General features: G+C 36.3%; 1 long non-coding RNA gene and 1 pseudogene across 1 annotated transcript; both read right to left on the bottom strand.

The window, feature by feature from the left end:
• Positions 1–7,132: 7,132 nt before the first annotated feature.
• LOC140821241 (probable U3 small nucleolar RNA-associated protein 11) lies at positions 7,133–7,959 on the bottom strand (annotated as a pseudogene).
• Positions 7,960–23,897: 15,938 nt separating this feature from the next.
• LOC140821240 (uncharacterized) lies at positions 23,898–25,324 on the bottom strand. The gene is made up of 2 exons (XR_012115679.1): positions 25,186–25,324; positions 23,898–24,697 (listed from the first exon to the last, which is right to left on the bottom strand). It is a non-coding gene; the product is annotated as an uncharacterized lncRNA (long non-coding RNA).
• Between the last annotated feature and the right edge of the window lie 353 nt (positions 25,325–25,677).

The raw sequence follows: 25,677 nt of genomic DNA, 5'->3' as shown, positions 1-25,677 counted from the left end.
GGTTAACTTTAATATGAATAAGCTTGAGGCCACCCTTGAAGAGTTGGTCAATATGCTTACTAGTTATGATGCCACAATCAAAAAGGATAAGCATGTTTTTCTAGTGGGTTCTTCGTCCGGCACGAAAAAGGGAGCCCCATACAAAGGCAGGAAGCGTTCTGCCCCTCCAAAGAAGAACAAGACTAACAAAAAGCCATACAAGAAACCTAATCCGGGGCCCACAAAGCCTGACAAGTCAGAACAAATCTGTTTCCACTGCAACAAGCCTGGACACTGGAGGCGTAATTGCGCGGAGTATCTTGCCCAGAAGCGTTCTGGCCATGGTATGTTTTATATTGAAGTTAATGTTTCTATTAATTCCTCTTCTTGGGTATTGGATACCGGATGTGGTTCTCATCTATGCAATGATTTGCAGGTGATGGGAAGAAGCAAGAGGCTTAGAGATGGTGAGACCTTTCTAAGACTAGGAAATGGAGCAAGGGTTGCTGCTACTGCCATTGGAGACATTACTTTAATTTTGGACAATAATTTTAAGTTATTTTTGAGAGATGTTTTATTTGTTCCTGAATTGGTTAAAAATATTATTTCTATTTCTATGCTTGATAGGGATGGTTATTCTTGTGTTTTTGCTAAAGGTGTTTGCAATTTATACAAGAATGAATGTTTGATTGGAACTGGAGAATTAACAAATGATCTCTATAACTTAAAATTGAAAGAGATTCCTTTAAACAATGTCCAAGCGCATACGAAAACAACAACAAACAAAAGAAAAATAGAAAATCCAAATCCCGCACAAATGTGGCACGCTAGACTAGGTCATATTTCTCAAAGAAGGATGCACAAGCTAGTGGGAGAAGGCATGTTTGACTTGTCAGACATAAATTCTCTACCTACTTGTGAGTCCTGTCTAAAAGGAAAAATGACTAAGACTCCATTCAATGGAAAAGTAGAACGTGCACATGGTCTATTGGATTTGATCCATACAGACGTTTGTGGCCCGCTAAGTGTTAGCACAAAATTTGGGCATTCCTACTTCATTACCTTTACTGATGACCATTCGAGGTATGGGTATGTTTATTTGATGAAACATAAATCTGAAGCATTTGAAAGGTTCAAAGAGTTCAGATATGAAGTAGAAAATCAGCTAGAAAGAAGTATTAAGGCACTTCGATCTGATCGAGGTGGAGAATACTTGAGTGCTGAATTTTTGGGTTATCTAAAAGAGAATGGGATTCTCTCACAGTGGACTCCACCAGCAACACCACAATTGAATGGTGTTTCTGAACGTCGTAATCGAACATTGATGGACATGGTTCGATCTATGATGGGATTCACTGAATTGCCTACAATGTTTTGGGGTTTTGCGCTTGAAACTGCGGCAATGTTGTTGAATAATGTCCATACTAAAGCAGTGGATAAAACACCATATGAGATATGGATGGGAAACCTCCCAAGTATTCTTACTTGAGAATATGGGGATGTCCTGCTTATGTGAAGCAGACAGTGGGAGACAAATTGGATAGTAGATCCACTTTGTGCTACTTTGTAGGATATCCAAAGAATTCTGTTGGATATTATTTCTATCATCCAAATGAAGCAAAAGTGTTTGTTTCAAGAAATGCCACATTTTTGGAAAAGGAATTTCTATTAGATAGAAAAGGCAAGATGATAGAACTTGAAGAAATTCAAGATACTCCATCAACTATAGAAGTTGAACCCATTTCCCAAGAACCAGTAGTTGAAGTACAAGCTTCTAGAAGGTCTGATAGGGTTATTAGACCACCTGCAAGATATACGCTTCTTCATGAACAAGACCATGATGAGTCTTGTGTTGGATGTGATCCAATGAACTTCAAAGAAGCATTATCTGATACTGATTCAACCAAATGGCTTGAAGCCATGCAGTCAGAAATGGACTCTATGTATTCAAACCAAGTCTGGACATTAGTGGATCCACCTGAGGTAATCGTTCCCATAGGATGCAAATGGATCTACAAAAGAAAGCTTGGGGCGGATGGGAAGGTAGTGACCTTCAAAGCAAGACTGGTTGCAAAAGGTTATACTCAAAGGCAAGGAATTGACTATGAGGAAACTTTTTCACCAGTAGCTATGTTTAAGTCCATTAGAATACTACTAGCCATAGCAGCATGGTATGACTATGAGATATGGCAAATGGATGTAAAGACTGCATTCCTCAATGGAGACATCAAAGAAGAAATTTATATGTCTCAACCTGAGGGATACACATCAGTAGGAAGTGAGCATAAGGTATGCAAACTTCAGAGATCAATATATGGTCTCAAGCAGGCATCAAGGAGTTGGAACCTCAGATTTGACAGCACTATCAAAGAGTTTGGTTTTGCTAAGAATCCTGAGGAACCATGTGTGTACAAGAAAGTTAGTGGGAGTGCAGTGACATTCCTGGTACTTTATGTTGATGATATCCTGCTCATTGGGAATGATATAGGATTACTGCAATCAACTAAAGTATGGTTAGCCAGTAAATTCTCCATGAAGGACATGGGTGAAGCATCCTATGTATTAGGAATACAAATCTATAGAGATAGATCAAAAAGGATGTTGGGGCTCACCCAAGCCACATATATCGATACCATTATAAAACGATTCTCTATGGAAGAGTCCAAGAGAGGATACTTACCAATGTGTCATGGTATTACTCTATCTAAAGCTATGTGTCCCAAAACTGATGAAGAGATAGAGATGATGACACGTATTCCATATGCATCAGCCATTGGTAGTATCATGTATGGTATGATATCGACACGTCCTGATGTTGCTTACGCTTTGAGTGTTACAAGCAGATATCAGGCGAACCCTGGTCCAATGCATTGGAAGGCCGTGAAAGATATTCTTAAGTACTTGAGAAGGACTAAGAACTTGTTCATGGTCTATGGGGGTGGAGAATTAAAATTGGAAGGCTATACTGATTCTAGCTTCCAATGTGATGTAGATGATTCGAAATCGACCTCTGGTTTTGTATTCATGCTTAATGGTGCGGCTGTCTCTTGTAAAAGTTCCAAGCAAGACACCGTTGCGGATTCCACCACTGAAGCTGAGTACATTGCTGCATCTGCTGCAGCGAAAGAGGCAGTTTGGATGAGGAATTTTGTCCAAGAGTTGGGCGTTATTCCTAATGGAGTTGATCCAGTCCCGGTGTACTGCGACAACACTGGTGCCGTTGCGCAAGCAAAGGAACCAAGGTCTCATCAGCGATCCAAACATGTACTGAGGAAATTCCACATCATCCGGGAGATTGTGGGAAGGGGAGACATATCAGTCGAAAGAGTCCCCTCTGCAGATAACGTTGCCGATCCACTTACGAAGCCCTTGCCAGGACCATTGTTTGAGAAGCATCGCGAAGCAATGGGATTAAAGTTTATGGGTAGTTGGCTCTAGGGCAAGTGGGAGATTGTTAGAGTAGATGCCCTACAAGTCAACTGTTGACTAGGGATTTTATTGACTCAAGTGTAATAAACAATCTTTATTTTAATATAATTCATTATTTCATGGTTTGTTAATTCTTTATCTGTATACCCATGTTATCTAACATAGATAAAGACCTTGATCATACTTTAATACAAATGAATCGTAATTCGATGTTGAAACTCGTTTGTAAATACTGTATGATCTAAATTCGTTCCTAGTCGATTCAGCCGCCTAAAACATGGATAAAGGTCGCTTGAGCTTGAGACTAGCATCTGTGATGTTGTGTACTGCGTTTCTTGGTAAGGGCATGGAGATGTCCAAACATGCAGATGGGTAGTCATATGATGATTATACCGAACAACCCTCCCTCGGACTTTCCAAGTGGTTATCATTCATCGAGAGGATAAGTCCGTGGTTATGATTGTACACCATTAGTCCTTACGACCCGGGACAACACTGAGGCTCTATATGCTAGGGCTGTGCTTTGACTCGTTTACCGGCTCCAGGAGAGTCATCAGGTGGCGAGGTTGGGTACAATTGCGACACATATAGGAGCCAGTGTATTGTAGTCGGGGATTCACCGCTCACCTACGGGTGTGGATATCCTATGTGATCTAATGAAATAATAGTGCATGGAATCTCTGGCCAGAGTACGAGATGTACGTTGGAGAAGGAGTTCTCCAAATAGTACACGCGATGCCACTATTATAGTTATCAAATAGTTATCGAATTAATATGCAACCCTCGATGAACCAATGGTTGCAGATTCGATCGGGATATATGAGATGAAGGGACCGTACTGTACGTTAATCATAATCGACTGGTTCTTGCAGGCACTATCAGTGATACCTAGGGGATCATGGGGCGATGCTACTAGACGCTCTTACCATGATCCGATGGGTGCTATCAGAAATGAGTTCTGACATTCTTGATCAAGGTGTTGATAGAAAGAATGGGGCTAACTAGGGTAAGCCCGAATAAAGGATTCTGTCCTGAATCACAAAGAGTTGTGAACCCACGGCTAGCTGTATCCCTGAACCATTGAGGGTCACACAAGTACTGGATTGTTTGTTCCCGTTGAGAGAATAAATTCAAAAGTTGAATTTATATTATATAGTAAATTCAAGGAGTTGAATTTATGATAATTAAATTTTGAGAGAATAAATTCAAAGAGTTGAATTTATAAAATTTGAGAATTTAATTTATTAAACTCAAATGTTGGGTTTATTAAATATTAAATTTTGGAGGTGATGTAAATTCAAGTAGTTGAATTCATAATTTAAATAATAAATTCAAATGTTGAATTTATAATGTATTTAATTTATTAAGCTCAAAAGTTGAGTTGATTAATTAATAAATTAAATGTGGTGTGTATTATGTTTAATGGGCTTGTAGGAGTACAAGTCCAACATAATAAATAATTAAAGTTTTAATGAGCTTTAATTAAATTAATTAAACTAGTTGGACTAGCCCAATTAATTAAATCAAGCTCATTAATGTTAATTATGTAATTAGGGTTTAATTTATTATAAATAACACATTTAACCATCTAAACCCTAGCCACCAAACAAAAATTACGTGAGACTCCACTCATTCTAAAAGGGGAAATCGGCCACTTGTTTTAAAGAAAAGAAAATTGTGCCTTCTCTCAATTATTTTCTCTCCTACGCAAAATCTCTTTCTCATTCTCTAGTGCAATTTGAAAGAGGAACACACTATCTAGTCGTGGACTTGATAGAAGGATTTCTTTGAAGAAAGTTCGTAGGGAATCATCAAGAGCTATCTCCGCTAACCCCGGAATAGTTGGAGCCACGTGAATTAATTCACCAAAGGTATAATGATTTACTCCCTATGAATGTTTTGATAAATCATACGAGCGCCTAAAGCAATATTATTTTGTTTTTCAAAATAAAATAAAAATTTTAAATCTTCCGCTGCGTTTGGGCGTGTAGAAAACCGGATCCAACAGAAACCAATGGACTACCACCTTCCTAACACACCCTATATTGTGTCTAGATGCAGTCTTGGGTGCCTGGAATCGAGCCAACCTCCTGAAACCACAGAACCAACAAAAACGTGAAGCACAAGAGAGAACTAAAAAATCTGTGCAGAATTTTTCGGTGGTGTTGCTGAATAATTTCGGTTTTTGCTGCATAAATCATGAACATGTGATGTTTTAAAATATTTATAAGACTTGATTGAAGAGCAAAGAATGATATAAACATGCCTGAAATTTGTTTACAAAGAAAACAAAAAAAATGATACGGCGAAGACGACGCGGCGAAGACGGAGCCTTGTTTTTGTTTCTTGTTTCTCTCGATGAAGCTCACGATTTTTTTTATTTTTTTGCTGCTGTTTGCTACTGAAACTTTTGAAGGTGGAGAGTGGGGAAAATGCTAGGAAATGAGGGGAATGTTACCAGGAAAAATAAAGGGTCATGCCATGCATTAAAGTTAGAGGTGCAAGGGACAAGGTTGATTGACAAATCCAATTTGTTTTTCTCACTCTTCTTGCTGCACGTGTTTTGTGGTTGGATAGATTAGGTGGTGTTTTGCTTAGGTATATAATGGAGTTTAAATTATCACTAATTTATGAGTTAAATGTGAGGAAATGATTTATTCCATGAAGGCCAACCAAGGTTGACTAGGATGAAGAATTGCCAATCACAAATGAGTAGATTCATGGGGTGGCCGAACTTGCTAGTAATTGCAAGCGAAATTTGTTGATTAATTCATGTATTTTAAATGTCCAATGTTTAAACACTAATTATGTATTTTAGTGAATCAACACTACAACAAAATATGCATTCAACCACACTCAAAAGAAAAAAAAACCGTTGTCTTTTGCTTTTTAACAACGGTTTTAGTGAATTAGCGTGTTTTTTCGGAGAAACGACAACGGTTTTCGTGGATTAGCGTGTTTTTTCGGAGAAACGACAACGGTTTTCGTGAACCGTTGTGGATTTGCGTTTTTTTTTTGGGAAATTCTTAATTTAAATTTACTAACATATTAAGTTACAATTTATTAATTAAAATAGGCCTAGATTATTTTATCCTAATTGGTCACACAATTTAATTTAGGTTTTTATTAATTATTGAGCATAAAAAAATTAATTAATAACTTAAGCCTAATTAATTAAATAAAATCCTAAAACATTCTTTATCAATAAAATAAATTATTCTTTGGCTTAAATTAAATTCTAGGAATGTTTTCTTAACATTAAATTTTATCTTCATATTCCAACTCCAGTCCGGCTTCACTTAATTAACTGAAAAGATAAAACCATACTTATGCGTTTTAAAATAGATAATCATGACTAACAACTTTAAAAATGGTTAAAATAAGAAAGAAATCATTTTTTTATTTAAATACTAGAAATTATGCATAGCTTATACGTAGTCTGATTTAACGGGTTCTACACCCTTGGTCATTGAAATTTTGAAATTGGCCTTCGGATAGTTTTATCTTAATTGCCTAGATTACATATTAGATGTTCTTTCTAAAAGCAAAAGGGAATAAAATGACTTTGAAGAAATAAATTAATTGAGCTATCAGAAGCGACCATATCTAATAATGAGAAAAGAATAAACTTTGGTGGTGACATAACTGTTATAACATGAAATTGACTACTCTAAAAAATGGGTATGAAAACTATCAAGAATCAGCAGAAAAAGAGCTTGATCACTCACCTGTTGTCGGCATAATAAACATGTTTGGATGATGACTGATTGTCAAGAGAATGCAGCATACCATTAAGTCTTTCAATTTTCTGCATCCAAAAAGTTAAATTTCAGAATAAAGAACCTGCATGACAACTATCTCGAGAATCCGAGACCCAAAAAAACCAGAAACTCTAAAATAAAACCTTTTTTTCAGTTTGCAGCTTCTGCAAAATATATCCAATGTCTTGGGTCTTCATCAACATCAGCTCTTAGTTAGTGTACTTATTAGCCTGGCTCCTTTACAAAATCCACATTCAACAACTAATATTCAAATTACACTCAAATAAATATCCTCAAAAGAGAACAGATAACCTCATAAAAATAAAATTTTCCAGCTTACTCAGGTTTATGGACTCCGCCAACAGTTTTTGTTTTAATCATCTTGAAGTAAAATTCATCTGGGTTCCTCAATGCTGCTTTTTCCTTAAGTTTCTGTTATAAACACGCAGAAGCGACTTAACATAAAATAAGAACTTGCCAAATTTCGTTCATAAAATGCTATCAAAACCAACAAGACGCAGGGTAGTAGAAATTACCAGTAAAGTCTGCTCCTTCTGGTGATATGCTCGTGCACGAATGACATAATCTTTATGTGTTTCGAGCAGCCCAAATTTCCTTCTCAAATGCCTGGTACACACAACAAATCATCAATTGAGTGAACCGGAAATATACGTCAAAATATTTCAAAACGGGCAATAAAGAAATTAATGGCCCCAAAAAATAATCACACTTACGGCTGAGCGCGCTCCTTGTGAGATTTTCTTGGAATAGCATTCCTTAAAGACGACATCTTTAGGCTAGCAAAAAAAAATTCACAGAACTTTAAAATAAATTTACGCACTTCAGAAAGGCAAAAACCACTACAGAAAACATAAAGGGCTAACAAAAATCTTGAGTTGAAATAATTTAACCGTGAAACAGCGAAAATTATAGGTACAGAAAAAAACAACGGATTTCTTTCGTATTTACACCAAATTCAAAATAATTATTAAGCACAGAAGACTCGCCTGTGGAAAGCGGTGAAGGCTTAGGGTTTAAAGGAGACACCAATTGTGACGTCCCGAAAATTTGAGCTCCACATGAACCACGTGCGTGCAAGTTATTAAATTCCTTATGCATTTTTCTAAATGGTTTTAATGCATGTTTATTTCATTAAATTGGGTTTTAATTCATGATTTATGAATTTGCATTATTTCAAATTATAATATGTTTAGTTGATTCATGTTTAAACGTTTTTCTTGAGCTTTATGTTTAGGCGATTATTCGAGGCGGGATCGAGGATAAGACCGGTGACGATTTTCAGTAATTTGAAGTGTGGTATTTTATTTTAAGTTAAAAATGGGGCATTTTAAATAATTTATTAAGTTTTTAATATTTTAAAAGTCTTATTTATGTATTTAGTAATTTAAGAGTTTAGAACTTTTAAAATTAGTGTGTGTTTTATTTCAATTAAGGAAATTGAGTGAGTTAGTGTTTGATTTAATTTAAATTAGTGGTTAATTCATGATTAAGCAAATTATTTTCCCTAACTTCACCACTAACTCACGTTAACCTCACACACACACACACTTACACCTTTTTCACACACACAAAGCCGTAACACACACACTATGAAAATTCATTCTAGTTTTATATTTTTGAGAATAGAAAACCTAGGGCCTCCCTCCCTACAGCAGCCGCCTACCCCCTTTATAATTTCCAGCAATATTTTGTGGAGTTTATTTCAAGAAAATCGAGCCACGTTCGTCCCGGATCAAGCCTCGCTCCGTTCCCGCATCGGTATCGCTGTTTCGGTAAAGTTTACCATCAAAAGGCACGTATATTCTGTTCTTGATGCATCGATCATGTCATATTATGCGTGCGTTGTTATTTATGCGTAAAACCATGTGTATGTTGTGTTAGTAGTTTGAGCGGATTATATATCGGATCAATTTAGAGGGTAAAGTTTTAGATCTAAAACTCGTTTTTGCTGTCTTTTCAAATACTGCGATTTTTCTGTTCATATTTTGAGAAAACTTTCAACGGCAAAAACGTAGAACTTTTCGATACCTTCGATTTGATATATGGTTCGAAATTTTTGGACAAATATTGAGTGAGGTATGGCGTTTTTTGTGGGACTGCTCAAACTGCATTTCAGAAAAGTTATGATATTGATAATTCTTGAAGTTTCAGTGTTGCAGGCTTCGTTGGAAATCGACGGGCGATTGTTGCTGCGTACGGGTATGTTAGTAATGATGTTAAGAGTGTTTTTGAGGTTACGTTTCATGTCGATAGGCACTCGAACTAATGAGAAGTCGTACGAAACAGTTTGATGTCAATTGCCGTATTTTGGGTCGTGGGTGTCGTAGAACGAACATTGTTGTGTTGAAACGTTTGTACAATTTGGATTTATGTTATGGTATGCTAGGATGAGTCTCGAGGGGTCGGTGCTTGGTCCGTATAATCGAGTCTAGAAGAATAAGCATTGGGTGTTCAGAATTTTCGTAAGTTCGCGATCACAGTGGGTACACGGACCCGTACACGGACCCTGACACGGGGTCTGTGCCTTTGTTTTCTCCTCGGCGTCTTTTTCCAGTATCTACACGGACCCCTACACGGATGAGGGCACGGGGTCCGTGCCTTTGGGTTTCACTTAGTGTCTTTTTCCAGTACCTACACGGACCCTCACCCGGACCCTGACACGGGGTCCGTGCCTTTGCTTCCTTTCGGTGTCTACTTCCAGTACCTACACGGACCCCTACACGGGTGTAGGTACGGGGTCCGTGTCCTTCCATTTTTGGGAGAAATAATATAGTTTGTTTTGAGGTTGATGTCATGATTTAGTGCAAGGATTATCAAGGTCGTGTCATGGGAAATTTTAGAACGTCCTAAGTAATGATCGAACTCGAGAGTAAGTATGATTTCTACGTTAAGTTATGTGAGTTGAGTATACAAGTTTATGTTAGTATGTTGCAGCAACGGCCCCGATCGAAGTCCAACGAATCCCTCAACGCCAAGTAAGTATGTTGACGTGCAAAGAAAATATTTTAAGTTTTTGAGGTATGCTAAATGTCTTGTGACCGAAGTATGTTTAGGATTGGAAAGCGTTAAATTATGAACGGGGACCAATCCGCCCGTTAAATTATGAACGGGTTAGATCATGGTTGGAAAGCGTTAAATTATGAACGGGGACCAACCAGCCCGTTAAATTATGAACGGGGATCTTATGTATGTGGCAGTGGATACGTCCCTGTCAGCCCAGTACTGTGGTTTGTCTGATCAGGCATTTATTATGTTACAGGTCACTTGCTTTGAAACATCCTCTACGCAAAATGATGAAGTTATGTATGTTCAAGTATGTTCAAGTATGCATGTTTATGAAAAGTTGAAGTTATGGCACGTCGAAGTATGTATGTACGTATGTTCAAGTTTTAATACGCAAGTTCAAGTTCAAGTTATGTATGTCCTATTTTAAAGTTGAATGTGATTTTATTATGTAGTACTCGTTATTCCAGTTTATACGTGTTGAGTCTTTAGACTCACTAGACTTGATCGATGCAGGTGACTATGTTGAGGAGACAGGAGGTGGTGACCAAGGGGCAGGCTTGGACTGAGTGGCAGGCTAGACCCGAGGACCGCAATGTTTACGTTTTATGCGAAGTTTAGAAATACTCTGATTTTTAAATATCTGAATGCGAAATATTTTGAGACAGTTTCTTTTAGCAAAATTTTTATTGGTGACGAATGATTGTGAGATCTATTTTTAAGAATGTTGAGTGACGACCGTATGAATGTTTACATTCAAGAAAATTTTTAATTTTTCCGCAAATGTTGAGTATGAAAAGTACGGTTCGTTACACCAATGCATAGAATCTTGATTTGATGAAAAGTATTTTATATTGTGGCAAAAAAATTATTCTAAATTAACTAAAATTCAATCATGCAAATTGGCTTCCGGATTGAGTGCAAAAACTTATATGAGATGATATCACGAATCGTATTTTGTGAGATGGATCTCTTATTTGGATCTTCCATGAAAAATATTACTTTTTATGCTAAGAGTATTATTTTTTATTGTTAATATCGGTAGGGTTGACCCGTCTCACAGATAAAGATTCGTGAAACTGTCTCACAAGAGACCTACTCCTGATTGAGTATACAAATACACACACAACACACAAAATTATGATATCACAGAAATAAAAAAACAAAATCTTGATTTTATATTAAAAAATTTAGAAAGAATTTTTATATTATTTTCTTATAATTAACTAGAATAATTACTTAAATATGATAGTATTTTATTATTTCAAATTTATGAAATTGTTATAGATGATATCATATTTTAAAAGATTAATTTGGTTTATGTAAAGAAATATTTATTAGCATATGATAATTATAGACGAACCACAAATATTATAAAAGTAGGCTTTGGCAATATTTTTTATTAAACAAAATAAAATATTTTATCATTTGTTTGAGCTGATTTTTGTTACATAAAAATTAGATAATTACATAAATTTAATTACTTCAGGTCTCTTAATGTTTAATAATACTAATATCATTGTTCATTCAATTATTTGATTAGAGTTTCATTAATTTTTAGATTAAACTATGAAGATTGATATTGAAAATATTAATGATTCTTTTGTTATAGTTTGGAGTTAATATTTAGATAATGAAAAGGGTAAGGCGACGGTTTCGCGATCCGTCACCAGAGGCTGCGTCGCATTCTAGAAGCCACGGTTATTCAACTCCCGTCGCTTATAGCGACGCTTCTTTGGAAGAAGACCGTCGCTATTTTTGGGACGGTTTTAAGAAACCGTCGTTAATATTAAGGGACGGTTTATACAAAACCGTCGTTAATATTAGCGACGGTTTTAAAAACCCGTCGCTATATTTAGCGACATTTTCGTAAAATCCGTCGCTATATTTAGCTTGAACCGTCGTTATATAGCGATGGTTTTATGAAAACCGTTGCTTATCAAATTAAACGATGGTTTATCTAAACTATCGCTCTATAGTGTCTGTTTTGATAAAACTCGTCGGCTTTAAAATTAAGCGATGGTTGATTGAAAACGGTCGCTAACATAGCGACGGTAGAATACAAGACCGTCGCACATGGGCGACGGTTTGTGGAATTGTCGCAATATTAGCGACGGTTGATGAAAAACCGTCGCTAATATAGCGACGGTTTTAATAAACCCGTCGCTATTATAGCGACGGGTGTTAGTAAATTATCGCTAAATTTAATAGGCGACGATTTAGGAAAAACCGTCGCTATAATAGCGATGGTTTTATTAAAACCGTCGCTACGCCTTCCGTTTTTTGACAATCACATGTCACGCCCCGAAACTCGAGAAGGACACCGGCGTTGTTTGACAATCACATAATCGCAACAACAAGCCTCTTGTAGCACAGTATGTACCGAACCAGTTTAATATCATAATCTCAAATTAAATAACCATTGTCCTTACAATTGCCAAAATAAATAAGACGACAGATTTTTAATGCGGAAACGTAATTCTGAAATAAAATAACTTAAACATAATCAACTTTCTCGAACTTTCACCATCCCCAAAACTGCTCGGATTCTTCCTCCTCAATCTGTTCTTCGTGCTTATCTGGGGAGGGGGGTGAGTATTTTGGGAATACTCAGTAAATGGGGGAAAATCGAGCACAATAAAGACAACATGCATAATTTCGAATCATAAAACACGACTTGCATACATACTTCATAAACATGCATAACATTGACACAGCACTGCGACTCATCTACTTTCTACGGTTTACTGACGTCAGTCCCTAATTTTTACTCCTCTAAGGGGGCGAGGCCGTATAGCGGTTATGTCCCCCACCGCGTAAGGGTACGTCGTGGTTGGGATTCCCTCCCGTATACAGTCGACTCCTCACAGTGCTTTTAAAATCGCATGACAATACAAAAAAAGAGTAGAAAGAAGATTGCACTCGACTGTTTATTTTTCTTGTAAAATCGAAAACATGAATACATAGATTCGAGATTTTAAAGTTTGAAAATAGCCCACTTACAGTATTTTAAATTGCTAGAACGTGGATACTCGACTGCAGAAAGTGGATCGCCCCTTTCTCTATACTCGAGCGGTACTTCGACGTGATTTCTTGAACGACCTTATAAAGGCCCGAAAATCATTACTTTGAAAATTTGCGGAAATTAAAAATTTTCTTTTTTAAAAGAACTTAAACAGCCTCATTCATAAAATCACTGGTGAATCAAGTTCAATGTTTCAAATTATTGCAGCGGAAGAACAATAAAGTTTGCGAACAAGTACAATTTAAAAATATCAAATGACTGATAAAAATATTATTTGCGGAAAGATAATAAATGCTGCGCTGAGGTCCTCGGGTGCCACTACTGCCGACCCAAGCCGGCTCACTGGTCCCCGTCCTCGGCCCTTCAGTTTTTGGACAGCATATGTATTTCGAGTTTGGTGGTTTGGTATGGATCTTGGTTGGCCTATGGCCCTTAGCCACGGTTCATACCATGCCCCTAGATGTCTAGATTGTGCCATGGTCAATCAAATGGCCAATGGAACGATCCGTGACAGCAAAACAAGAACAATGCTCGACGCGCAGAATTTGTGCTCTCGGGTGAATCTTTTCTGATGTTTGCTGGATTGGTGCGAATTGTGGCTGGTCTTTTGCCCTTAGCCATGGTTCAAATCCTTCCTTGGGATGTTGTTAAGGGTCTCTGGTCGGTGGTGTAAGCCCCAATGGCCGGCGGACTCGAAAACAACACAAGGAAAACAAGTGAGCAGCTGCTGTATTTTTTTGACAGCAAGTTGCTGTGACGGTTCAGAGGCTCGTTCGAGTTCTCGGTCGGCTTTTAGCCCATGGCCTTGGACTGGACAGTGTCTAATCAAGTTAGAAAGGTCATGTTTTTGGCCGTTCGTCATTCGGATCATTTTTGAGGTCGTACGATAATTTACGGTGCGATGTGCCAAATTTAACGCGTCTTACTTTCCTTATAATATACCCAAGATGTTCGTTGACCTATTATATTCCAATATTGAATTCTTAACATCCCTTCTTAACTTTATTGAACTCAAGATATGTTAAAGCTTCAAGTCCAAGTATTGGCATTCATGCAGTTCGACTTAGGAGATCTTAGTAAAGCACTTAAAAGTTACCTTATCTCACCCCATAATAATATTAAGCTAAGATCCTTGAATCGAATCTTTATCTTACGGCACTAAATTTACGTAACTTATTATTTACAAGTGCATCCCGGATGTGAAATTGTTGTAAATCTTAAAAATCGAATAACGTTAATCCATAAAAACTCAATAATACGACATCGACCTTCTACCTTAATAATAACACTTCTAGCATCAATTACCTGCTCAAACTTTCCTCTTCCCAATTACAATCTAGTCGAGGCCTAGGACTCTGAACTTCCTCATTGGAACAAGTGTCGCATTCTTATGTATCCTTAATGCTTACTTAATTCTAGCATATAAACTTAATAAGTTATCCCATGGTAGCATTAGACTAACTTTAATAATTCAATTTCACTTATAACCCATAGAATTCTAGAATCCCCATATCAAGCTTTTAGATTTCTTACTTGATAAAAAAGAAAATCTTAATATTCATCAGTTGATAACTTATATTGAACACAACTAAATCCCTTTTGTTTTTATTTCACCCAAAATTTTCGTATGAACAAATATCCCATAAATTTGAAATTCAAACGTACCTAATCCAAATAGCTTTGAATAAAATAATCCCAATACACATATCCGTTTAGTCCAAAGTTTGTTAATTACTTCCAAAATTTCTCAAGACAAGTGTCTACTCACCTCTTACGTGCGTCTACCAAATAAACTAACCATCATCGTACCCAACTTTCCCAAAAATTTTAAGTTCTCACAAGGTATAATCTTAACTGTTAAGATCATGACTACAACTTGTGACACATCAAACTTATGTTTTCCCAAAAATTTGATAACTCAATGTTTATTCTTATAACTTAACTAATCGATCAACTTTATCCTAAATCGTCATCACTTTAAATTCTTAATTTTCCACAGCATTATTTCACTAACGCTTAAATTTTCAAGCCCAATAATGATTCATCCTACAATGTCATTGATTACCATTCTTTGAAACATTATAACCCATATATCTAAAGGTACTAAATATCCCTTCAAATCTAAATCGTAAAAATTTCGGTCATTTAAATCATTCGATTCTCACTTACTGCTAAACTAGTCTCCAAATTTCTTAAAAATTATAAAATTAATTCTTACTTTCCTCGAATATTATCCAATTTTTCCGAAATCTTGAAAATTCTACAATTACCCATAAGTTCTTGGTGTTCCTAATTCCATTTTATAGGTTTCTCGTACATAACGTTCAATAATTTTTTAAAGATTATTAACCCAAAATCAATTCCCATAACTTCGAAAAATTATTGATATAACCCAAGTATTCTTCAAAGTTCGAATTTAACCCACAAAAATTTCAGAATTTGCAATTTGGTCCTTAAAGTCCTCGAAAATTACAATGTTGGCCTTACATCTCTTAGAAATTTTCATTTATGGTTCTCATAAGATTTTCGATTTTAGTCTCATTGAACCTTAAAATTCTCAAAACTCAAGATTTAATCCCAAAATTTGGTAAATTCAAAAATAATCCCTTAGAATTTTGTTTTGCACTTAGGTTCTTAAAATTCTCAATTCATGTAATTAAATCCTTAAATCTAACTAGATAGAGCATGCATCTTAAATAAATTCTACGTCTTTATACTTCCAAAGATCGTCGTAGTCTTCGAATCATTATTCCTTACTTCGAGTCCTCAAAATTAACTCAACTAACCACCACGAATCGTCAGTAATTTCTTAGAAAATCTACAAGTCCCAAAAGCATTCATAATTTTTCAAGATTAACTTATGACCCCTAAGGAGGACATCAGTACTACTGACCTAAAAGTTAATATAGTCAAATCATTTTCAACTTCTCCTAAAGCCCAATATTCGAAATCTTAGACATTTCCAATTCCAAACGTAACAAACATGCATAATTACATTATTAATTTAAATTTAAATACTGAGCAATAGAAATCTGGGCGTGAGAAATATCTCATGAAATCATGTTGTTGAAAATAATTCATGCTTCAAATGAAATGCGTAAATGTAAAACTTACAGACCGAAGACGTGACTTCGTGAGCTTCTCACGGTCAGTAGTAGTGCAACCCTTTACAGAACCACCGCTCTGATAATTAAAATACAAAGGAATTTAATAATTGCGCGCATGTGGTTTACGTGAACTTTAAAATTTTCGGGGCGTTACATAAGCCTTCACCGCTTTCCACAGGCGAGTCTTCTGTGCTTAATAATTATTTTGAATTTGGTGTAAATACGAAAGAAATCCGTTGTTTTTTTTCTGTACCGATAATCTTCGCTGTTTCACGATTAAATTATTTCAACTCAAGATTTTTGTTAGCCCTTTATGTTTTCTGTAGTGGTTTTTGCCTTTCTGGAGTGCGTAAATTGATTTTAAAGTTAAGTGAATTTTTTTTGCTAGCATAAAGATGTCGTCTTTAAGGAATGCTATTCCAAGAAAAGCTCACAAAGAGCGCGCTAAGCCGTAAGTGTGATTATTTTTTGGGGCCATTAATTTTTTTATTGCCCGTTTTGAAATATTTTGACGTATATTTCCGGTTCACTCAATTGATGATTTGTTGTGTGTACCAGGCATTTGAGAAGGAAATTTGGGCTGTTCGAAAAACATAAAGATTATGTCATTCGTGCAAGAGCCTATTACCAGAAGGAGCAGACTTTACTGGTAATTTCTACTACCCCGCGTCTTGTTGGTTTTGGTAGCATTTTATGAACGAAATTTGGCGAGTTCTTATTTTATGGTAAGTCGCTTCTGCATGTTTATAACAGAAACTTAAGGAAAAAGTAGCATTGAGGAACCTAGATTAATTTTACTTCAAGATGATTAAAACAAAAACTGTTGTCAAAGTCCATAAACCCGAGTAAGTCGCTTCTGCGTGTTTTTTCTTTATTTTTACATTTACTTGTAATTGTTGTCTATCCATTACTTTGTTTTACAATATTTATTAATTAATAAAATGTATCGTGATTTGTCGTACTACCATGGCAAACTTTTAGATTTCTTACTCAATAAAAAAAAAATCTTAATATTCATTGATTGATAACTTATGTTGAAAATCACTAATTCCCTTTTGTATTTATTTACCCACAAAAATTTTCGTACTAACAAATATCCCATACATTTTAAATTCAACCTTATGCAACCCAATTAATTTTAGATAATATAATTCCAACACACATATTCGCTTATTCCCAAGTTTCTTAATAACTTAAAAAAATTTCTCAAGACAAAATGTCTACCTTAATTCTTACATGCGTCGTCTATCGAAGAACCTAATCATCAATCATACCCAACCTTACAGAAATATCAAATTCCAACAAAGGTACAAGCTTAACTGTTACATTCATGACTAAAACTTATGACACATCAAACTTATATTCCCAAAAATTTACTAACTCAATGTTTATCCTTATAACTTAACTAACCGATCAAATTTTTCTTAAATCGTCGTCACTTTAAATTCTTAATTTGCCACAATATTTGTTAAAGTAGTGTCAACAATTTACTGGAAGAAGGAAAATAAAAGGTCTACACGTGAAGAACTCAAGACTGAGAGGTTGGTAAGTTGGTTATTGACAGTTGCTCAAATTGAATTAAATCAATGGCTAGAAATCTCAGAAGTTACATAGCCGTTGGATTCAAGAAAGCCAGCAGATCGATCAGAACTCAAATATATATATCCCAGTGTTCTGAGAAAGGGATCACGAGAGTGAAAAAGATCAGAGATCAAGTGAGGCACAAAGAATCAAAAACAAGAGTGTTCTTCTGGAATGCATAGGAGAGGAACAAGAGTGTTATTGTATTGAGTGCTGGAAACACTGAGTCTGAGTTAGTCTTGTTCATTGTGTATACTGTATTGCCATTCGAATTCTTAATGAGAATACCTCCTGTGGACGTAGATCATTCTTGATCGAACCACGTAAATCGTGTGTTTTTTCTTCTTAGTTCTTATTAATCGTATTCTTGGAGTTCTGAAGACGTATATATCATATATGATAAATCATACTTTGATTCTTTGAATTCTTGATTGTTGAGTCCCATAACAGTAGAGATATTCTGAAGGAGGGATCGCAAACATCAAAGTGGTATCAGAGCCAGGTTAGCTGACAGCAACCTTCATGTGATGATGACTGGAAAAATCGAACTCGATCGATTTGACGGGAAGGGAGACTTTGCCCTTTGGCGCAGAAGAATGCATGCCATTCTGGTACAACAGAAAGTTGCCAAGGCACTCGAGGGAGAAAAGAGACTCCCTGAATCTCTAACTGAAGAAAAGAAACAAGAGATAATGGAATTGGCGTTCAGTACATTAACCCTACACCTAAGTGACAAGGTACTTCGCGAAGTCTCATCAGAAATCACAGCTGCAAGAATCTGGGTAAAACTTGAATCCCTCTACTTGAATAAATCTTTACAAGATCGAATATATCTTAAAGGAAAATTATTTGCTTTAAGATGGTTGATTCCAAGACTGTGGGAGAAAATCTAGATGATTTTAATAGACTCATTCTGGATTTAGAAAACATTGGAATAAAAATTGAGGATGAGGATAAGGCTATCCTAGTCCTAAATTCGCTTCCTAAAACATACTCTGTGTTTGTGGAAACAATAAAGTATGCCAAAGAATCATTAGTTTTTTATGAGATCCAGAAGGCATTAAAGGCAAAAGAATTCCAAACTCTTATTGAGAAGGATGAAAAGGGAAATGGAGACAACCTCTATGTAAGAGGTAGATCAGATAAAAGAAAATTCAGATTCAAAAATCGCAGCAGATCTAGATCAAAAACAAGAAAACTGAAGTGTTTCCTATGCCACAAACAAGGACACTTTAGGAAAGATTGCCCTGATCGACAGAGATTTGCTGATAAAACCAAAGTGGAAGGAGAAGCATCTGTCATACAAGATGGGTATGACAGTGCTGAGGTACTGTGTGTTACAAACCAAAACACAGAACAACACTGGGTTCTCGAAAGTGGATGTACTTTTCATATGACACCCAACAAATCCTGGTTTGAAACCTTAGAAGAAATTGAAGGTGGGGAAGTCATTCTTGGAAATGACAAGACCTGCAAGATTAAGGGAATAGGATCAATAAGACTCAAGATGACAAATGGTACTGAACTGGTCCTGAATGAAGTGAGATTAATCCCTGATTTGAAAAGAAATCTGATCTCACTGGGTAGCCTAGATCAGATAGGATATACCTTCAAGGCTGAGAAAGGAACGCTATCTGTCTACAAGGGTGCATTAAGTGTGATGAAGGGACAGAGGATGAATGGATTATATGTGCTGTTAGGAAATGTCTTGGTAGGGACAACAAGTGCAGCTGAGGCGCGGGAAAATAATACCAGAATGTGGCATCTACGGTTAGGACACATCAGTGAAAAGGGCCTCACTGAATTATATAAACAAGGCCTACTTGGAGACAAGCCACTAGAGCACATGGGATTCTGTGAAGAATGTATTAGAGGAAAGTCCACAAGAGTTAAATTCAATGTGGGAAAGCATACCTCGACTGCTCCTCTGGATTATGTACATTCAGATCTTTTGGGTCCCTCAAGGGTACCATCAAACGGAGGAGCAAGATACTTCATGACAATAATCGATGATTATTCACGCAGGGTATGGATATACACACTGAAAACAGAGGATGAAACATTGGATAAATTCAAGCAATGGCTTGCCCTCGTTGAAAATCAAACTGGCAGGGCCTTAAAGAAGTTAAGAACTGATAATGGCTTGGAATATTGTTCAAACAAATTCAATCAGTTCTGTAATTATAAGGGAATTTCTAGGCACTTTACAACACCCTATACTCCTCAACAGAATGGACTTGCTGAAAGAATGAATAGAACTATATTAGAAAGGGTGAGATGTATCTTATCTCATTCAGGCGTATCAAAGTCTTTCTGGGCAGAGGCTGCAAATACCGTTTGTCATCTAATCAATAGGAGTCCCTCGGTCCCTCTTGGATTCAAAACACCTATGGAAAAATGGACCTCAACTCCACCGAAATTGAATGATCTGAAGGTCTTTGGATGTGCTGCTTACGCACACATAAAGAAAGGAAAACTGGATGACAGGGCAATAAATGCATTTTCATTGGATATCCTGAAGGAATAAAGGGATATAAGTTCTGGTGTATTGAACCAGGGAATCACAAGACAATTGTCAGTAGAGATGTGACATTCAAGGAAGACATGTTTCCTCTCAAGACAAAACAAACTGAAGGAGTGTCAAGTGAAGCCCAGAATAATACTGATGTTACAAGGATCAAGGTGGAGCTGGGAGACTCAGATTCACTGGTCCATGAAGATTGGAAACCTGATCATGATCGGTCCAATATCGATGAAGATGATCCATTGAATTTGCAAGACTTTAAACTTGCAAGAGATAGAGAAAGGAGGATTATAAAACCACCCTTGAGGTTTGGACATGCAGATTGCATGTCATATGCTTTCTCTGTGGCATTTCAGATTGAAAGTGAACCACTGAATCTAGAAGAAGCAATGAAGTCTAAGGAAAAGGAAAGATGGTGTGCGGCAATGGCAGAAGAAATGCAAGCTCTTAAAATGAATAACACCTGGACTCTAGTTCCAATGCCTAAACATAAAAAACTGATTGGGTCCAAGTGGATTTTTAAGAGGAAGCAGGGCATACCGGGGGTTGAGGAGCCGAGATTCAAAGCTAGGCTTGTAGCTAAAGGATTCTCTCATGTGGAAGGCATAGACTACCATGAAGTGTTCTCACCAGTGGTCAAACATAGATCAATCAGAACAATGTTATCGATTGTAGCAACAGAAAACTTGGAGCTTGAACAACTTGATGTCAAGACAGCGTTTCTCCATGGGGACCTTGATGAAAACATATATATGCAACAGCCTCAAATGTTTGAAGAAAAGAATGAACCAGCTCTGGTATGTTCATTGAACAAGGCCCTCTATGGTCTAAAGCAGGCTCCTAGACAATGGTATAGGCGTTTTGATGATTTCATGATAGCCCACAAGTTTACAAGAAACAGGTATGATGCATGTGTTTATCAAAAGAAAAACAACTCTGGAAAGGCAATGTACTTACTGTTATATGTTGATGACATGCTCATAGCAAGTCAAGACATATGAGAAATACACTCCCTGAAAGGCGAACTCAATACTGAATTTGAAATGAAAGATCTGGGACATGCCAAAGTAATTCTCGGCATGGAAATACAGAGGAACAGGCTCAAAAGGGAGTTATTCCTATCACAGCAAGGTTATGCTCAAAAGATTCTTGAAAGATTTGAGATGGCAAGTTCAAAATCAGTAACAGGACCAATGTCTCAGCATTTTAAACTCTCTAAAACTCAAGCCCCAGAAACAGAATGTGAAAAGGATTACATGAGGAGAGTTCCATATGCAAGTGCTGTAGGGAGCCTAATGTATTTGATGGTGTGCACACGGCCTGATTTGGCTTATGCTGTTAGCATGGTAAGCAGGTTTATGGCTAATCCTGGAAAGGAACACTGGCAGGCTTTAAAGTGGATATTGAGATATATTAAAGGGACCCTGAACTATGGTCTGTTATTCGAAGGTGAACATAAGGACAAATGTTTGGGAAAGGGGTATGTGGACTCAGACTATGCAGGAAGCATAGACACAAGAAAGTCTCTCACAGGATACATATTCACGGTAAATAACACAGTAGTAAGCTGGAAAGCAACCCTCCAACCAGTAGTCGCCTTATCATCCACAGAAGCCGAATATATGGCAGTAACAGAAGCTTTCAAGGAGGCTCTTTGGATGAAAGGATTCTTGTTAGAACTTGGTTTTAAACAAGAGTCCTTAACAGTCTTCTGTGACAATCAAAGTGCCATACATCTTTCAAAGCATCAATCTTTCCATGAAAGAACAAAACACATAGATATAAAACTCCATTTTGTCAGGGAGATAATAGAAGTTGGAGAAATTCAGATACAGAAGATTAGCACTGATGAAAATCCTGCTGACATGTGCACAAAGGTAATACCAACAGACAAACTTTACCACTGCATGGAGATGGTGAATGTAGCCAAGGGCTACATCACTTGAGACCAAGAAGGAAGGGAAATAATAAAGGAGGTGCTCTCATTAGGAATTCAAAATTGTTGCCAAGGTGGAGATTGTTAAAGTAGTGTCAACAATTTACTGGAAGAAGGAAAATAAAAGGTCTACACGTGAAGAACTCAAGACTGAGAGGTTGGTAAGTTGGTTATTGACAGTTGCTCAAATTGAATTAAATCAATGGCTAGAAATCTCAGAAGTTACATAGCCGTTGGATTCAAGAAAGCCAGCAGATCGATCAGAACTCAAATATATATATCCCAGTGTTCTGAGAAAGGGATCACGAGAGTGAAAAAGATCAGAGATCAAGTGAGGCACAAAGAATCAAAAACAAGAGTGTTCTTCTGGAATGCATAGGAGAGGAACAAGAGTGTTATTGTATTGAGTGCTGGAAACACTGAGTCTGAGTTAGTCTTGTTCATTGTGTATACTGTATTGCCATTCGAATTCTTAATGAGAATACCTCCCGTGGACGTAGATCATTCTTGATCGAACCACGTAAATCGTGTGTTTTTTCTTCTTAGTTCTTATTAATCGTATTCTTGGAGTTCTGAAGACGTATATATCATATATGATAAATCATACTTTGATTCTTTGAATTCTTGATTGTTGAGTCCCATAACAGTAGAGATATTCTGAAGGAGGGATCACAAACATCAATATTATTTCACTAACGCTTAAATTTTCACGCATAAGATTGATTCATCCTACGATGTCCTTGGTTACCATTGATTATAACATTATAACCCAAATATCTAAATATTCTACATTTCCTTCGAGCCTAAACAACCAAAAATTTCTATCATTTAAACCGTTCAATTCTCACTTACTACTAAATAAGTTCTCAAGTTTCTTAAAATTGAAAAATTAAATCTTACTTTCCTCGAATATCGTCCATTTTTTTTATTTTTTTTAAATCTCGAAAATTGCACAATTATCCATGAGTCCTCAGTATTCCCAATTTCATTTTATAGATTTCCCGCATCATAAGGTTCAATAGCCTTAAGTTTATTAAACCCAAAATTAATTCTCATAACACGTCTTACATTTCTATAAATACTTAAAATCCCAAGTGTTTCTCAAAAGCTCGCAATTACATCCTTAAAATTTTGAAACTTGCACTCTGGCCCTTACAGTTTTTCCAAATTTATATTTTGGCCCTACAACTCTTCGAAATTTGCATCATTGTCCCCATAAAATTTTCATCTTTACCTCATTAAACTTTTAAATTCTCGAACTCAGAATTAAATCCCAAAATATTGTAAATTCAAAAATAGTCCCTTAGAATTTTGTTTTGCACCTAGGTCCTCAAATTATGGTTTATTACCATTGGATCCTTAAAATTCTTACTTTATGCAATTTAATCCTTAAATCCAACTAGGTAGAGCATGCATCCGAAATAATTTCTACAATTTTATACTTCCCAAGAATCGTCGTAGTCTTCGAATCATTAATCTTACAGGGAATCCTCAAAATTTAATTCAACTAGCAACCATGAACCATCATTAATTTCTTGTAAATTCTACAAGTCCCGAAAATATTCATAATCCTTAAGTTTAACTTATAGCCCATAAGTAGAACATCAGTACTACTAACCCAAAAATTAATATAGTCAAATATTTTACGACCTCTCCTAATGCCCAATAGAAAAATTCTTATTTATGTCCGGTGGGGGTGGAGATGCATTTCCCTCCTACCTCTGATGCTCACCGTCCTCATGACGGCGCTCATCATCCCTCGCGCGCTAAACAAGGCGTCTAGAAGGCATATTGTTCCATACATAACCCATACGTAACCAACATGCATAATTCCATAATTTATTCAAATTTAAATACTGAACGATAAAAATCTGGACGTAATATATATTTCATGAAGACATGCTGTTAAATAATCCATGCTTTAAATAAAATGCTGTAATGTAAAACTTACAGACCGAAGACGTGACTTCGTGAGCTTCTCGTAGTCAGTAGTAGTGTAACCCTTTACAAGAACATAGGCTCTGATAGCAACTGTGAAGGCCCGAAAATCCTCGCTTTGAAATTTGCGGAAAATTAAAAATTTTCTTTTTAAAAGAACTTAAATGGCCTCATTCATAAAATCACTGATGAATCAAGTTCAATGTTTAAAATTAAAGCAGCGGAAGAAAATAAAGTTAGTCAACAAGTACAATTTAAAAAAATGTCCAATGACTGATAAAAATTTGTTTGCGGAATAAAATAAACACTGCTGCACTGAGGTCCTCGGGTGCCACTACTGCCGGCCCAAGCTGACTCACTGGTCCCCGTCCTCGGCCCTGGCCTCATCAGTACCTACAACAATCAAGTCTAGTGAGCCTAAAGACTCAGCATGCATATATCGCAGGTAACGAGTAAAAATCTGAAGTAAAATATGCATGGAATAAAATATCATGTCATGAGGTATACTGAAAATAATCTGTACTGATGCTGAAAATAATCTGTACTGATGCTGAAAATAATCTGTACTGATGCTGAAAAATAATCTGTACTGATCGGTAAATGGCTACCGGGGAGGCTGAGACTGAACTGAGCTGTCCGATCACTGGCGACCGGGTGGTACCATACTGAACTGATCGGTCACTGGCGACCGTATAAAATAACCCTCCCACATAGTGAATGAACCACAAACCATATCGCATAAATCTCAAAAATGAATATTTTCTATGCACGTAATAAAATTAACCAACAAAATTAAAATGAACAATTAAAATCATGTACTTGCGATATTTAAAAAAATACCTATATGACTTGATTGAGGTTTAGAAAAAGTATATACATGCCTTGGTTTGTTTTGACAGAAAACAAACGAAATAACGACGCGGCGCGGCGGAGACGGAGTGCTCTTCATTTTCTTACTTTTTCTCTCTTAATTCCTTTAAACCAAGAATGCATCATAATTATTATAATAGCGTAAAAATCGTAAACGTGATGCATGAACATTTAAAAATATTATGATTTGTGCTCAGGGCGCTGCTAGGACTAAAATCTCACCCCGGGTGCAAAATTACCATTTTGCCCCTGGAAACCCGAAAATTACCATTTTACCCCTGGACGTAAAATTTCACGTTTGTGACCTTTTCTTAATTCCATTAACTCTAACATGTCCCAAATAATTATTAAAGCCTACATGAATTTTCCCATATTTTTATTTGGCTTAAATCGATAACTTTAAAATTAATCTATAAATATAACATATTAATGCGTTTTAATCACGAATTAAACCAAACCTTAGCATAAAATTCCCAAATTAAAAAATTAGACTTATAATAATT

This window comes from Primulina eburnea, unplaced genomic scaffold (assembly GCF_022965805.1).
Source record: "Primulina eburnea isolate SZY01 unplaced genomic scaffold, ASM2296580v1 ctg478_ERROPOS100000, whole genome shotgun sequence".
NCBI classification, from domain to species: domain Eukaryota; kingdom Viridiplantae; phylum Streptophyta; class Magnoliopsida; order Lamiales; family Gesneriaceae; genus Primulina; species Primulina eburnea.
The sequence above is the reverse complement of the archived record's forward strand: the minus strand, read 5'-3'. Positions and strand labels throughout refer to the sequence as shown.